The 18,013-nt window shown below is 44.6% G+C and overlaps 2 pseudogenes; both read right to left on the bottom strand.

The window, feature by feature from the left end:
* Positions 1-18,013, bottom strand: part of LOC148910627 (uncharacterized) — a 124,898-nt pseudogene that overhangs the window by 81,506 nt on the left and 25,379 nt on the right.
* On the bottom strand, positions 15,570-17,850 carry LOC148910629 (52 kDa repressor of the inhibitor of the protein kinase-like; annotated as a pseudogene).

Genomic DNA, 18,013 nt, shown 5'->3' with positions numbered 1-18,013 from the left:
AACGTCGGTGACTTTTCATATGATAGCCAATTGTCAATATGCAAAGCTTCAAGTTCGCCCCAGCGATGCTGACCCCTCGGATCCCTCCCAGTATCCAGGTTTCGTTGGGATAAATACCGCCTATTCGAGATCCGGTGCCGTGGCGGATGCTATTTGGAGTCATTAGACCATTTCTACCATGACCGCCATGCCCCTGGTGCCGCATTATCAAGGCGGTGCGAATACTATCTTTACTTGTCCCCAGTCGAGGATGCCTGACGACGATAAGCCCCCAGCAACGCACAAGGATAAGACTAACCCTTCATCTTCTTCAGGAGGACCACCCCAATAGCTACTACTAATATCCAGATGTTGTTACCTACGAACTTTAACAGTTCTCCGCCGGTCCTAAGTGCCAAGCTAATTACGCTACCAAGCAGCCCTGGTAAGGAGGCTGCCATCTTTTTTCCTAATTCGGTTAAGCCAGCCCCTAATTTATTTACGCCCGCGCCTGTTGCCCTAATAGCGTAAAGGATAGCTGATATTACGCTTGAAATAGCAACTGAAATAACTAAGGGAATACCATACTTTATGAGAGCTTTGTTTACTTTCTCCTTGGTGGTAAGCCCCAACTCCCTTTCCAAGCCTTCTCTTTGCGTACGCAATTCCACCAGTCTTTCCTGAAGAGCCTCTAATTCCCTTTGAGCCGCTTCCCTTTCCTCTTCAGAGCGGTTTTGGTCCTCGATGACTTCCCGTTGCCTTTGTATTTGACCCTCCAAGTCCTCAATGGCCTGATCTCTTTGCCGAATTTGCTCTTCTTTGGTGTTGATTTCCGTGTTAAGCTGCCGTTCCCGCATTACCGAGGACTCTAATAATATCCCTACGCGCCTAAGTTCAGCGTCTCTGTCTCCAATGTCTGCCACTGCGCGGTCAAAGTTTGATCTGGCTTTATCCCTTTCACGCATCAATTTACCAATTCTATTCTTATTGTCTTCATCTTCCATTTCATCGGAATTGACGGCAAGCTTGAATTGTTTCATGGACTCACTTTCTTTCTCATCCATCGCCTGCTTTAGCATTTCAATTTCCTCCAATGCCGACCTTAATTCCTTTTCCTTTTCCTCATATCTTTCAGCGGCTCGCATTAATTCTTCAGCTTGTTCCTCTACTATGTTGCCTTGCAGTTGTTCATTTACTTGCTGTCGTTCTTGGGCGACTTCATCTACGTAGGAGCTAAATGCTTGGACCACCTTTGCAGTGTCTGCCGCGCTTTCCTCCAACCGACTTCGTAAGGTAGGCTTTCCTAATGCGTCTTTAAGCGTCTTAGGGATGTTTTTGTTTGCATAGTATTTACCATTGATATCCCTAATTACGTATGGGTTTGAGCCGGCTCTTGCTAGCCTAGCTATTACGACTTCGCGATCCCATTCGTTTTCAGTATCGTACATTACTTGGACCTTCGTTGCATCCCAGTTTGGAAATTCTTCCTTGATTCTCTCGAAATCGTCCGGCTCTTTATTAGCCTCCAACTCGGCTTCCATTTGCTTTTGGAGTTCTGAGATTCATGTTGAACTGGGTGGTTCTGGGACGGTTGAACGTAATAAGCGATCCATGTAGGAACTTGCGTCGATTTTAGGGATATTTACGACGACATTTTGCGTTGGTTTTAAGATATTAAGCCTTAAGTATTCTGGCATTGTCTTACCAGGGTTCCTATTACGCCACTTATTCCTTAAGGAATTCATGGCCTCGCGAGCCCTTTTACCATGCCTACGTCTTAGCTTTTCAAAAACACCTTGCCTGCTTATCTTGTTATCAGAAAGCAAGGACTCATATTCGTCGTCGTTAATATCGACTCTGCCTTCTTCGGTAAGGGGGTCAAAATCCATTTCTTCCATTATATATGATAAGCTCGAAGTTAAACCCCAACGTATTACCTAAGCAGGTTGGCGGACTGAAAGCGGAACGCACCTTTCACCGGGTCACATTCACGCCCAGCAGCGCAAAACCAGGAGAAACCTTGTACGTAGGCGTGCCCCGCCTAACGGATAACCTAGTCTTAGTTCCTGGCACCTTGGCTTTAAGGTTCGACTTAGCGGTGCAGTCTGACCCCACAGACGAAAGAATTATTGTTAACAACGTGGGTAGAAACTTAGTTTCTAAGATGAGAATTAAGTTTGCTGGGGTATCTTTATTGGATTTAAATAGATATGATTTATACACCACCTACAAAGATTTATGGTTAACAGCATTTGACCGCGCGCAAAGGATAGAACAAGGAATTGGTAGTGTCATTCTACGTAAGGTCCGCACACCTACGAAAACGCAACCTACTGACGGCAGTGGGGAAACCGCAGTAGCAGACGCAAAGCGAATAAAGACAGCCTATGGTAGTAAGTATGTCATACCATTAGACTTTGAAGTAATCACAAATCACGGTGTGTACTACCCCAGGCAGTTATCCGAGTTACAGTTTGAAGTAACCTTAGCAGATGCTAATAACATCATTGGTGGGCTAAGCACTGCACTTATCACAACAACTCCATACTCCATTACCAACTTAGAGCTGCAGTATGAGACCGTGTACAGCGAAGAGCTGGCCCGTAGCGCTGGCATGGAATACAGCTCCGGCAAGGCATTCTTTTACGACCACGTAGTAATGTACAAGACATTTAGCTTCTTGGATAAGACGGATGAGGTTATTAACCAAAGTATTAACCTCCCCCGAAGAAGTCTCACGGGGCTGATGTTGGTGTTCGCCAAACCCTATGAGGCCGGTAAGCGCAACTCCGAGGCCTTCCACAACCCCAACATCACTAACGTGGGGGTGAATGTCAACGGCGTTCCAAACAAGGTCTACTCCCAGGGGATAAAGCCCGCAGACGTGTACAGGGAGGCAATGCGTAAGTTGGGCGACCAAATTAGCCCTGAGGAATTCTTTAAGGATAAGTATGCGCTGTGGATTGACATGCGCACGACGAACGATGAAGACCTACATGGTCATGGCCTACGTCTAGTAAATACGCAGGATGGTATAACATTGGAGATCAAGCGCACCAAGAACACCAGTGCGAGCGACGGCGACAAGATAAACTGCTACGTCTTTGTCGTGTCTGACGCGCAACTGAGCATAGAAATGAATCAACTAAAGAGCGTCGCCTACTAGTTTCGTGAACAAAATGAACGAAAAATTAAAATATTTCTCAAATATACGATGCTACGCGTATTCCAAAACAACGAAACAAAACTGCAATGCATTGCGCAAGGCGAAAAACTATACTTCAAAGCGAAGGAAGTGGCGTCTGCGTTAGGTTATGAACGTTCCAGGGACGCAATTAGGGATCACGTCTCCGATAAATACAAGGAAAGGTGGGTTGACATAAAAGGGGCTCCAAATCACCGCTCTTCTACTATTCATCCACATTCCGTGTTTATTTCGGAGCCTGGTTTGTATGAACTGATATTTAGCTCTAAGCTACCCAAAGCTGTGGAGTTTCGTGATTGGGTATTCGAGGAAGTGCTACCCGCATTAAGGAAGACCGGCAAATACGAAATAGAAAAGCGCTTTGACACCCCAAATAAGTTGGTATTTAAGATAGAAAACGAATTTGACCTACATAAGAAGGTGGTTAACTACATCCGCCGGTTTTACCCTCAGATGCGTATAGCGCCAGGCTTAGGAGAATTGCAGGACAGCGATGGCAAGCGCATAAAGTGCTGGCAAAAAGGTTACCAACGAGGTCAACCTGACTTACTACTGTTAAACGCACACGTGCACTACCGAGGCTTCTGCATTGAGCTAAAAACCCCTAAGGGTGACGGTAGATTATCGCCAGATCAGCAACTACTCCTGAAAAGGTATGAAGAAAACGGCTACAAGGTGCTCATAAGCAACGACTACGACGACATCTGCCGTGCGATTGCCGCATACGCTGAGCAATTGAGAATTCCCTGTAGGTGGTGCTGTAAGTCTTTCAAAACCACGGACACTCTGACAACGCATTTAAAGATATTTCATAGGATATATGATCCAGCAAGTGCATTGGCGTGATTTGATTGAGGGTATCGCATATGAAATAAAAAATTACGTTGTCTTCGAGGATTTAAACCGAATGCGGTTACTCCTCAAATACGACAATGTAGAATACTCCCTGTGGGCGCCTGACAGGGTTCGGTATGTAATACAAGGCGAAGAATTTACCCACCTGCGTTCACATGGTAAGCAGGATGGGCGGTGGGTGTTTGACATTGAAGGAAGGGTTGCCCCGTCTCCTCTATGTGGTTAGGCGCGTTTAAAGTAGGGTCGTCGACGATGAGGGTCGGCGACTCTTTTTTAACGATGCAGTCAGCAGGCGGTTCGCATGTAATACAGTCCATATATACTTAGGGTAATTAGTAATCCTCCTAGGAATGCTGCTGCGTAGGCTATCATATATTTTAAGGATGGCCTTATTCTTATTAAGATCTTATTAAATTCCCCGGAAACTATTTTAAGGAATGCCTTATTATTATTTATTCTTATTAATAATAAATAAATAATAATAAAGGACATCTCAAAATAGTTTCCTGGATTCGCTAAACCCATGTATGGGCCTACCCTGAGGTTTTCTTAATCTCCTCTCTTTTCTTTGCACGCGCCATTTCAAGGCGATCGACGTATTCTTGAAACGTTTTGGGGCACTCTGCGCTCACGTACGAACATTGCCAGATATGTTGCTCGCTTCTGTTACACCCACACTTTGGACAATCCGCCTCCCAGTATTCTCTGTCTTCCCAACGCACACCTTCAACGCGGTCGAACCATGCAAAGCGGTCGTCAATCTCTTTCTTACGACGTATCAAACGGATAATAGTCTCATTTGGACAACAACGCGCAGCAACGTCGCCGTGTTCCTCACAGGCCACAGCGATAAGATCATAGCCCGTAAAGCAGCGGAACTGATGCCAGTCGCTATCTACGCTTTCCTCGCAGCGCTCACAGATGTTCTTCAGGCAAACTCTGTTATCCACGTGGTACTTTAACATCTGCTTGCTGCTGAATAGACGATCGCAGTGTTCACAGCGCTTCTCCCGCGACTTTCTGCAGACCTTCTTTTCGACGTGATATTCGAGCATTTGCTTAGAGCTGAACTCCTTATTACATCGCACGCACTCCATATATAATAAGAATTTAATAAGCCTCATATGGGATACTTCATAAAGTCCTTAACGGACTCCTTAGCCCATGAGGCCATCGTTAACAGCGCACCAAACCTTTCCGCGCGCTTCAGACCACACATTTCATCGTACAACTCCTGCACGCGCTCTTTTAATCGATTGATCTCCTCCCTTTGCATTTCGATGGTGTCTCTCTTATCTTTAACGTCGTTAACGATTCTCTGCACTGCTTCCGTAGGCTCCATATATATATCAGAAAACCTTACGGTTTTCACTAGTGGATTTCGTTAGAAATCCTAGTATATTATGAACCCAGATCACATGCCTTGTAACGCTCTGATAGTAGGACCCACCGGCTGCGGAAAGACCCAATTCGTAGTAGAGCAGCTATTACGACCCTTTAGATACCGATTTGACTATATCGTGCTACTTTGCCCCACCTACGTGAATAACCGCACCTGGACGGGCATAGGAGTGAAAGATGATGACTTCTTTGTGGATATCTTAGACCCCAATGAGTTATCTGGACATCTTAAGTTTTGGCACAAACAATTCCCTAAAGATACGCAAACCTTGCTCATATTGGATGACATCGCCTGCGGGGACGACGTAAAAAGGCGCACCTCCGAATTAGTGAAGCTCGCCTTTAGCGGCAGGCATGACAACATTAGCGTTTGGTTGCTCTCGCAGCAGCTTACCAGTGTCTCTAAGCCCTTTAGGGAAAACATAGGATCTCTCGTAGTATTTTATACACCAAGTAAGTCTTACCTGGAAACCATCGTAAGCGACTACGGCGGTGAAATATCCAAGGAACAGTTACACGAATACATGCGGCATCTAAAGATGCACCAACATTCCAAGATGATCTTCTCTTTGAGGTTTCCGTATTCCATAAAGATCTGCGATCTTTAACTCCTAATGTATATGGAGATTGAGCAGTTGATAGATGAAGTCCCCACACAGCTAGATGAAAGTAACCTTAAGGAACAACTTAACATCCTGGTGTCTTCTCGGAAGTGCAAAGAAATGTTAGGCAAGGAACTTACCCATGAGCAAGTTAACAAGTTGTCAGAAGAGGAAGTCAAGAAGTTCCATAAGAGGTATGAGGCTGCCCTTGCAAGTAAGACCACCGACGCCGTAGCAGACTCCGCTATCCGACTTGCCACCAAGCTTCTCGGACTTGCGCTGCCCATAGACGAAGTGGAGCAACTACAGAAGGACATAAGAGATGACTATGTCATCGCCCAAGAACTTAAGATAACCTGCGGGTGGTTGTCTTTGAAGTGCGGTAAGTTAATGGCAGTCGCCTCCGCGGCACTTCACGTAGCTCAGCCCGTCGACTTGAAAGAACTTACAACGTCTTGGAAGGACTTCAAGAAGGACAGAGAAGTCGAAAAGGTCTTCCAAGCGGCACTTGCTGAGGTACCTGATCAAGTCGCCTCAAGTCCTTCTTAAGTACTTACTTAAGTCATCCTCAGGAATTACCCAGGTCGCCTCAAGTACTTAGTCAAGTCGTCCTTAAGTTACTTATCAAGTCCTTCAAGTCCTTAGATATAAATGAGTGAAGCTGAATCAAAGGCGGAGGAGCAGCCCCAAGAGGAGCAACGAATCACCAAGGCTAAATCTCCAGGCAGAGTCGCTGCCGGAAAGAAGCTCGCAGAGATGAACAGGAAGAACAAAGCCAAAAAAGAAGAAAAGGTGGAGGACGAAGGCGAATCCCTTATTAATCCTGGGTACGTCATCGGCGCGTTGGGAGTTGCTATAGCAGCAGGCAGCCTCTACTTACAATGGCGGGCTACGAAGCCAAAAGTAGAACCCGTGCATGTGACGCAGGAGCCTAGAAGCAAAATACCCGTAATGGAATAACCTTCTCACTTTGTAATATAATGTCAAACGCGTTATTGAAAACTGTTGAAGAGGCAGCTATTATTACTTCCATTGTTGCGGGTATTGGTTGGGTAGGTAAGAAAGTGCTCAAAGAAGACTTTACTGAAGACCCAAGCAAGAGCTGCGCCAACTTTGCTAAAATGACCGCTGCCGTGGGCGGGGCTATCATGCTAAAGGACTATCTGCAGAAGGAAAAGTACATCCCTTCTAAGATATAAATGGCTGCTATGATAGGAGGTTCACTAATTGCTGCTTTAGCATTCACTGGCGCCAGTTACGCAGGTAAGTACATAGAAAAGGCGGCAACTGGCGGAAGTAGTCTCGAAGCTGAAAGAAAGAGACACGACTTGGCGCTGGAGAAATATCAAAGGGACGTGGGGGCTTGGAATGAAAAAAGACAAGCTTACAGGGATTGGTTGGACAAGAACTACCAAGACAAAATGCAGGCGGATAAGAACTTCGAAAACACAGACTACGCCTTTAAGCTCTATGCGCAAGCACACCCCGACTTTAGAATGAGAAAGCCCCAGTTTAAGAATTACTACCAGCCTTCTAAGAAACAAAAAGACAATGAGCTGGTATTTGTAGGAGTCGCAGGGCTGGCCGGAGGCGTAGCTTTGGCGTACTTAGTCTAAGTCAGCAAGCGTAGCTTGCTTCTAGAAGGAAACTGTGTTTCCTGAAATATATGATCGTCTTTTTGGAAAGCGACAAGAATAACTTTACCACTTACTTGAATCCCCCCATTAAGGCACATAAGGTTCGGCTGGTTAGTTGCTCTTTGTACAATTCTTGGTATAATTTAGTCAATGGTATGGTCACCGTGCATAAGGGATCTAACAATTATCAAGGCGTAATGCTACCCGATGGACATTACACGCCAATCACCCTTGCTATGGAGCTCGCCAAGCGCGGTTATAAGCTCACCACAGGATTGCCGCACGAAATGACCTTCAAACACAATCTACCAAACGAGTTCTCGGTAACCCTATGAAAATACGAGGCATTGGGATCTTTACTAGGTGTCTCAGGCAAGGAAATTACCAACACGGCCATACCCGTGAAATGGAAAGTCGCATCCTCTTACGAAGTCTATTGCGACTTGGTCAATAGTTACAGCAATGGAAAAAGTCTTCTCTTATGTCCAAGTTTCCACCTCATGGTAATCCATTTGACCTGGTAGAATACACTCCCATTTCTTTGTGCTATGATTTTTCTAATTTGGTAGAAAGCATAAACATCACCATTAAAGTGGACGGAGAGACAGTGGATTTTAACGGACGCAAGATCAATCTTGTTTTGGAATTCATAAAATGGGCCGCGTAGAGGACAAACATAAAAGGATTTACTATGGGCCTGAAGGCTATTGGAAAGGAGCGTCTGCTATCAAGAAACTCGCGACCGCGGCCAGGGTATCAGAAGAAACGGCTAAGAACTGGTTAAAAAAACAAACCCTCTGGCAGGTCTATCTTCCCGTGCCCAAGTACATTCCCAGGCCCAGCTTCGCCGTAAATGCCCCCAATGAAGTTCATCAGGCGGATTTGCTTTTCTTACCGCACGACAAGGTAAGAAGAAAGACCTATAGATACGCTTTGACCGTAGTCGATATCGCAAGCAGATACAAGAACGCCGAACCCATAACCAGCTAGGATTCTGGGGAAGTTGCAGAAGCCCTAGGTAGGATTTGTAAGCGCGTTTTGAAATGGCCCAAGCTGCTGCAAGTGGATGCGGGGACGGAGTTCATGGGCGTGGTTACCAAGACCCTGAAAGACCATAGCACCAAGATTAGGAGAGCCGAAGCTGAGTACCACAGGGGTCAGAGCATCGTTGAAAGATTCAATAAGAGCCTGGCCGAGCGCCTCTTTGGATACCAGTATTGGAAAGAGCTGGAAGATCCCTCCAAACGCAACAGGGAATGGACTCAGAGGCTCCCCCAGGTCGTCGCGGCTTTTAACAACGAGGAGGCCAGGGCTACGGGAATGAAACCAAGGGATGCTATGAAGAAGAAATACGTGGAACACAAGTCCTACGTCAGAAGTTGGAGGGCGGTCGGACTGAAGGAAAAAAAGCTCCCCCGCGACATAGTGGTCCGATACCTCTATCAGCCGGGGGAACTCGAAGGTGGCCGCAAGAGAGCCACGGATCCTAACTGATCCCTGGAAACGTATGAGATTTCGAAGTCCGTCACCAAGGAAGGGCAACCCGTGTTGTATTACCTAGATGGCCCAAGTCGTGGATTTGTCAAGGAAGAGCTGCTCATAGTCCCCAAAGACTCAGAGTAGTGCTGCTCCACGCGCCCGATTACACTCTAGGCATGTCAGTCTTACGTTACCTCTGCAATGGCCGCGCTTGTTGTTGATACGATCCACGGAGAACTGCTGATCGTCATTTGGGTCAAACCTCCATAGTAGAGGTATGTTACATTTGGCACACCTTGCCCCTTTCTTATAGACGTCGTCCACGCATAAGTCAAAGACATGACCCTTCTCGTCGTCGTGTCTTTTGTAGCGAAGGAGTTTCTTGGCAATGTTCTCCTTTGCTATGTCTTCTGGGGTGCGGTCGTAACGCAGTTGCGGCCCCCAGGCTCTTTTTAACTGTTTGGCATATTCTACGCGGCTTACGGCGGTGTAGATAAGGTTGCTCCAACACAGCCGCTGGTCTATGATCCATAAGGTTTCTTTTATGGTAAGCCCTTGCGCGCTGTGGACTGTCAAGCAATAGCCCAAGCGCCAGTCTGGGTGGGAGGTTATTTTTTCCACCTTTTCTATGGGTACCCAGGCTTTATCGTGCGTTACTGCGTTCTGCAGTTGGATGTCGGTAACGGGTACGCAAACGTCTTTCCTTTGCATGCGGGTGTCGTGGGGTTTGTAAGAAACGGGCACCAAATGCGTAGGGAAGCGCTCTTGGTGTATTTTGAAGAGGTCTTTTTGTATGCGAGACTGTGCTGCGCGTTTGCTGCTTAACGCCAAATCTTTTGGATGCCAAGCGTATAGGAAATCCTCGTAGGACTTCGCTCGTACGCGTTTGCGCAGCGTTTTGCATTGGTCGGCATCACTAAGCCCCCGAAGTTCTGCTTTTAGCTTACGTATTTGATTATTGCTGCGGTAGTCGGTGTTAATTTCTTCACAGTATCTACATTCGGTGGTTAGTTCCTTTAACCATTCGTGGGGCATCTCTCCGGCTATTGGAGGAGGCTGGCAGGGATCTCCGGCGAATACTACTTGGCATTTCCCACGGAGAAAGTCTACGAACTCCTGCAGGATTTCTAAAGGAACGGTGCAAATCTCATCCCAAAGTATTACTGGTGGTACGTCGTGGATAGCTTCCGGTACCCACTTTTGACCATTCCAACGGAAGAAGCTGTGGTAGGTTTGTGCGTCGTGGCCCATTTCGCAGAGTTCTCGTTCCAAACGGTGCGTTGGCGTTAGCACCTTTATCTTAGGAAAGAGTTCTAACACACGCGTCGTCTTACCGCTGCCTCCCGTACCGTAGAGGTAAGAGAAGCGTTGGTAAGAGATTGGGTCCGCAACTGAAGGTAGGGGGTCCGCGGTGGGGGTTGCGGAACCACGGGTGTGTTCTCCTTGGTATTCTACGCGTTCCCTCCAAGCTTTGATCTCTTCGTCTTTGACGCGGCATTGTCCACTTTCCGCCAACTCGTCTTTTGTGTAGAATTCTTTCATCTTTTCCAACACGCTAGGCTTTACGTATAAGGAATCCGTGGCTACGCGGGGGATATCTTCTTTGTCAAACCGCAGGAGCATCGCTAATAGGTTAATGTGCGCATATGCGAGCATGCTGGCACGCAGATGATAATATTGCGGTCGATGGTCCTGATAATAACACAGCGCATTCCATTTGTGCAGCTGATCTTCTACGAGGTAATCCCATTTCTCTACAGACACCATCGTTCCTTGATCGTGGGCACGTTTTATGAGGAAGCTTAACTCTCCTTCGTCTGTTATTAAACGCCGTTGCATGTGCTTCTCTCCCTCCTTAGCGCCCTGGGTAAATTTGGCTATGACAATTCGGGCGGTTGGGTTGTGCTCTGGGAGCCACTTCGTGTAGGCGCTATGGCAAAGTATGGCTTCATGCGCTGTGTATTTCAGGAGCTTACGCTCTTCAAAGAACTTTAACAATGGCACTGGTATCCATTCTTTCTCTTGTAGATGCTTCCCGTACCATGCGTAAATTATGGGTGCAAGTCTTTAGCCAACTTCCAAGACCTTAATCTGACGAACCCCGTAGCTGGCGCGTCGTAGCTGCCGTCTAAGGACACACGAAAGAACTGTGAATCTGGATGGCCGTAGCGGTCGTAATATTCCTTACAATCTCCCAGGCCTTTAAATGACGCAGGATAGCAGTGCTTCATGTCTAAGGACACGTATTCGTCTTCGTTGTACTCCATATTCCACAGGCCCCCGTGACCATGTTCTACGCACGCTTTGGATATTTCTTTGAATTCCTTTGGGATTGGTCTCCAGCCGTTTCTCTTTTTCGCGGCTAGAAAGTCCAAGCTGCGGGAGCTAAGAACCTCATCTGAGAAGTCTCCACGTAAGGTCTCACAAGCGCTTTGGATGCGCCGATGCTCTACCTCCGGACGGTATAGGGTACCATCTTGGGTAATAAACTGACTTCCTTCGGGATCCATCAACCAAAAGGAATTCTCATGTATTAGCTCTGCCAATGGCGAGGCCTTGTAGATTTTTGTCTCCTTCTTCTTTGGGAATCTTAGCTCTCTCCAGGCATGCCCATTATGCTGGTAAATGACTATAGGCGCGCCTCTGCCCCCGTATTTGTGCGTCCCAGGATAAATGTACCCATCCGTGATATCTTTCACATGTATGCGCCTTTCTAAGAGGGTTTCTAGCTTCTTGATGTTATTTATCGTCGCTCCAGCCTTGTAGGTGGAGTTTTCCCATTTCCTGATGGCTTCTTTTCTTTTCGGAGTTAACTTACCTCCGCGGGCGGAATCTTCAAAGAATTCCCTTACCAGTTTCCCGACGCAGTTGCCGGGATGTCGCATTGGCTTGAGTTTCCTAACGTCTGGCTCTTTGATCTCATACGCACCGTAGATAGCTACCGTAACAGGGTAAGCAACCTCGTAGAACAGCGCGTCGATGCCTACCAGCGCTCCGGGGCGCGTTTGCTTATTTAAGACAAACAGGTTCTCCTTACCAGACGCCCGAATAGGGTTACGGCCTCTTTCTATTACCCAGTCGCCGTCGTAATACTTTATAAACGTTAACTGTAAACGGTAGTTACCTTCAGGCATCAGGTCTATTATCTTTTCGGCTCTTTCTTCATCCATGATTTCTTCTGTGTCTCCTTCTGTGAATGTCGTGAAGGCGAAGTCGGCGTCCAAACGATCCAATACCTGGGTTCGCAGCTTGCGTACAGTTTTGTTTTGAATGCGCGCGATGTTATCCATCTATATCTAGGAAATATTTTAACCTTCGTTTGCGACACAAATATTTTAACTTAATACATAGATTTCGCAAACACAGCAGCAGTTAAAAGAGTATATTTTTACCCATTGTTTCGGCAACCATTTTCGGCTACCTTTTCTACTCTCGTAAACACAGCAGCAGTAAGGGAATTATCGCGCCGCTCGGGTAATACCCGCTGCCGACGCATAGGGGTTGGCGCGGGTAATACCCGTGTCTCCCGGTACCCCCTCCGCGAGTCCCCCTTACTGCTGCTCTTGGTCAAGAAAACTCCGATATCGGACTATCACATTTCCGATCAATGGTCTGTTATATGTCGGTTAAACCTCGACAAGCCTAGGATTACCAAGAAAGCAGTGACCTTCAGGAGGATCAAAGCCGTTGATCTGGGAGCACTGTCTGATGAAATTTCATCTTCAGATCCATGTACAAATACCCCGGACACACTGAGTGATCTTGTTACTTGTTATAATTCCACTCTTGCGTCTGCCCTTGATCGGCATGCACCACTCGTCACAAAGACCAATCCAGCTAGGCCCCTCGTACCATGGTTCAACGATGACATCAAGGAGGCTAGAAGACAGAAGCGTAGAGCGGAGAGGAGATGGAGGCGTACTGGATTGGAGGCTGATTGACTTATATACAAAGCTACCAAGAACAATACCAATATTCTTATGAATGAGGCGCGTAAAGCGTTCTTCAAAGGCTTCATCGAAGAAAACAGTACCGATCAGAGGAAACTGTTTTCGGCAACTAAGAGACTGCTTGGAAGAGTGAACAAGATTGAGTATCCTCAATTCGAGGATAAGGTTATCCTTGCCAATAAATTTGGCGACTTTTTTGTTCAAAAGATCAACACCATTCAGACCAAACTTGACAAAATGGTTTCGACCTCTCCCCCTTACAGTGCAAGCGAGAATATTCCTGAAGTACCCTCTTTTGACAAGTTTAATCTACTGAGCCAAGACGATGTCCGGAAACTCATTGAGGCCACGCCAAAAAAGTCTTGCTTGCTCGACCCTATACCAACAACACTTGTAATCGGCTGTATCGATGTTCTGTTGCCAGTAATTACAAAGATCATTAATATATCGCTACAGAATAGAGAATTTGCTGATCAGTGGAAATGTGCGTTCATCTGTTACTCAAGAAGCCCGGGCTTGATTTGATACTCAAGAACTATCGCCCTGTAAGTAACCTGCAGTACATTTCTAAGCTTACGGAGAAGGCTGTTTTACAACAAACGCATGGCCACATGATAATCAACTCGTTATATCCTGAACTTCAGTCGTCGAACCGCCAACACCACAGTACGGAAACAGCGTTGCTGAAAGTGATGAACGATGTTCTATTGAACATGAACTCTCAGCATGTCACACTTATGGTGCTGCTCGATCTCAGTGCGGCCTTCAACACCGTCAACCACGACATTCAGTTGGAGAGGCTTGAGAAGGACATTGGAATGCGCGGCGTTACACTTGACTGGTTCCGTTCATATCTCTCTAATCAATGCCAACAAGTCTGTATTGATGGATCTCTGTCCAAGCAATGCCATCTCAACTGTGGGGTACCACAAGGTTCCTATTTGGGTCCTCTACTATCTGTTATGTACACTTCTACGCTGTTCAAGCTTATTGAACGTCATCTCCCAAAGGCCTATTGTTATGCCGATGATACTCAGCTATACGTGAGTTTTAAGCCTGATGATGCTAACGCGCAGGATGAGGCCATTCGCGCAATGGAGGAATCTATTAAAGATATAAGGAACTGGCTGATTAAAGGCAGACTCTTACTAAATGATGATAAAACTGAATTTCTAGTAATTGGAACTCTTCAAAAATTAAATAAATTAAATCCGTCAGTACTTCATGTAGGTGATCATACGATTGATCCTTCTGTTAAAGGTAGGAACTTGGGAACTATTTTTGACAATTCAATTAGTATGGATGCTCATATAAATCAAGTTTGTAAGGCTGCTTTCTATCATATTCACAATATTCGCCGGATTTCAAAATACTTTTCTCAGGATTGCCTTAAAACATTAGTCCATGCTTTCATTACGTCCAGACTAGATTATTGTAATAGCTTGCTGTATGGCCTTCCTAAATATCAGATCACTAAGCTACAACGCGTACAAAACACTGCTGCCAGATTAATTACGAACACTAGAAAGTATGAACATATTACACCCGCTCTATATAACCTTCACTGGCTACCTGTTTTTTACCGCATCTATTTTAACATTTTAAGTATTACTTTTAAGGCTATATATTATAATATCTCGCCTAGCTATATTAGTAATTTAGTGTCTATTAAGTCCTGTTCTGTTTATTCTCTCAAAACGAATGATTCATTATTTTTAGACCGTCCCAAGGGGCGTATGCTTTCTACGTTAGGGGCTCGTTCTTTTTATGCTGCTGCCCCCACATTGTGGAACAGCCTTCCTATGAATATTCGGGAAATTAGATCACTTGCAGGGGTGGATCCAGGGTTTCGACATGAGTAGTTTACTCTGAATTTATACCCAACCCACCATACCCCTATTAGTTATAAACTACCTAAAAGGATACATCTAGCATAGCATGCTGTCTGCAGTCAAGATCCTTGTACAGATTTATCTCAGTTGAAGAATCTAGCACATCAAAGGACACCATGTGAAAAAAATGACATCAAAAGTATTAGTATGTAAAAGTACAATGCAAAATAGATGCTATTAAAGGAAAAGTGGCATGGCAGCAAATTGAATACTTTATGAAAAATAGAAAACATACAATCACAATATCAGTGTACTAGAATTTACATGTACTAGCAAATTATACAAAATGGATACATTACCTTATTTAGATTGAGATGTTCCACTATAGATGAGTTCATTGCTGAGTTCAGTTGAGAATATGTAAAGACCATTCAAGCTTAATTAAAACTCAGTGAACAATATTATAGATTTCAGAAAGGAATAAGTTTTTAAAAATTCCACCTTGTTCCTGTACTGTTCCCCATCAGTTTAAGTATTAAAAATCAGATAATTATTAATCCAGATGGAACATAGCTCACAAGTACTCTAAGAACACTGGAGTGGTGGTCCAAAAAATATTATATAGAATATTACTGTAAGATATTCTCCATTCTCATTCGTCTAGGATTTAAAGTAGCAAATAAATCTATTATTTCCTCAAGATCTAAGTCCATGTCTCTGTGGGAATGCATCAGTGCCAGTCCATTCCTTCTGTCTTGAGCCATAGTATTTCTTAAGTAGTTCTTAAGATTACGGAGGGTTGAAATGGACCTTTCACAAGAGGCAGATGACATAGGGATAGTTATAAGGATTTGAAGTATGGTATGTATATTAGCATAAGCAACATTGTCAATGTGCTCAAGTGTCCCTTCTAAACTATCAGGGACTTCCTCTCCTAGATCATCTTTCCTCATCCACATTCTCTCCCACAGAATAAGTTCTGCTTGTAAACCTGCATAATTAGGTATATCCTGCCTATAATGTTCACAAAAGGCTAATACATTATCCTTCCAAACAATACCAGTGGCCAGCATAATTGATGGAATAACTGAAAGTGCTCTGTAGCAAACAAACACATCATCTTGAAATCTGTTGTTCAGTTGTTGGACTATATGGTCTAGAAAAACTACAGTTAAATTTGTCCTATAATATTCTTCAGGGTTTTTGGGCTGCAGCATTGGCTCTGTGAACTTGTCTCTGAGCTACTCTAGGCATGGTTGGTTGAACTGAAACTTGACCTGCTAAAGTGACAGCTTCCTGGTAGAGTGCATTGTGCCTGGCATCAATGTCAGTTCTCATCTCTGTTAAGACTGACTTTAAAAGTGCAAGTTCATCCTTTGCCTTGAGAAGATCCATTGCTTTCTTTTGTAATTTGAAAGTGAGAGGTCGGGTTAAATCTAACATGTGTCTAACAATAACAATAGCAACAATAAATGAAAAAGTTATTGCATTCAGAAAGGTCTGTGCATCATTTCTACTTGGTCGATTCCAGTCCCCACTTCCAAGATCATTGTTGTTCATTGATATGTCTTCAAGCGTAGCAACAACAGGACGAAGAAGTTCTACAACTCTGTCCATTCCTTCTATTCTTTCGATCCATCTTGTTCGGAATACATTTATCAGAACAGTATGGTTAGTTTGAGGCATTATCTCTTTAACCTTCATGACCAAATACTGCTGTCTCTTTGGTGAATTGTCAAAAAAATCAGAAATTCTTTTAACAGTATCTATCATGTTTCTAACAAGTGGTTGTTGGCATGTGTCAGCAACACACAAATTCAGCCTGTGGTTCATACAGTGAACATAAATTGCTTTGTCAAATTCATTTCTTATCAGTGTTGAAACTCCATTCAAGCAACCTGCCATATTGCCTGCCCCATCATAACACTGGCCTCTGCAGTCGTCCATATCTAATTCTGCTACTGCTGTAAGTATTTTATCTTTGATGGCAGCTCCAGTTGTTCCCTCATCACAAAGAGAAAACCCAATAAATTCTTCTCTAATTATATTTCTTGAATCAAGAAATCTTATCACTAAAGAAAGATTTTCTTTGTTAGAAATGTCTGCAGCTTCATCTGCCATAACAGAGAAAAACTTACTGTCTCTGATTTCCTTTGACAAACTAGTTAAAATGTAAGAACCTACTGTTTCTATCATCTGATTCTGGATGGTTTTAGAAATGTAAGTTGCATTTCTGGGTGCAGTTTCCAAGTGATTCTGCAGTATTTGATCAGCACTCTGCACTCGAAATTCTAGCAGAGCCTGAAAGTTTCCTGATAGACTAGCATTTGTTGGGTCATCGCCGCGTTGACCCCGGAGAGCTATGTTGTTTCGCCCACAGAAAATTATCGTTTCAAACAAGGACTTAAGGACCGTCCTATTTCTATCGATTTGCTGTTGAATAATATTATTCAACTGCTGATCTACTGGGACCGCTTGCTGCCTCATTGTTTTCAAAAAGTTATCCATGGCAATTACAGCAAAATTGTGCAACTCACATTTACCGCTGGCGTGTTTTGTAAGTCTCGAAGCCGCTGAAGTCCAACATGTGAGTGGGGACTTCAACAACTTGTCTAATTTATGAGCATTTCTACCAGATTCTACTCCAAACAAAACACAGGGAAAACAAAATGCTCCATCGAGATATTTAGAGTATGCAAGCCAGGGATATCTTCTAAGCAATTCAAAGACAAACTTACGAGGCTTTCTATTTTCTATTGACAGTGGGAAATCAAAAATCTCACCTGGTTTCCACACATTCTCAATGAACCCCAGCTTATCTTGTGGTGATGAAGAGCAAATTTCTTTAAAATTCAAGCCAATGTCGAAAGGAGAACAGTCCTCTCTCCTGCAAATCGGGTCGCCACGCATTGTAGAATATTCCTTCGTTCAAACTACAGTAAGTCTTTGACTCTAATCATAAGAACGAAAGAGACCCAACGGGGGTAGGTCTAGCTTTTTATAGTTTTGCGGGTAGTTTATGAGGTAGTTTGCAAAGTAGATAGCCAATCAGAAAAGGGTTTGAGTGGTTTCC

Source organism: Actinia tenebrosa, unplaced genomic scaffold (genome assembly GCF_029948245.1).
Source record: "Actinia tenebrosa isolate PJP-AT-01 unplaced genomic scaffold, QUT_ActTen_1.0 PGA_scaffold16__25_contigs__length_10494907, whole genome shotgun sequence".
Classification (NCBI taxonomy): Eukaryota; Metazoa; Cnidaria; class Anthozoa; order Actiniaria; family Actiniidae; genus Actinia; species Actinia tenebrosa.
Note: the sequence above shows the minus strand (reverse complement) of the source record. Positions and strands in the feature narration are given on the sequence as shown.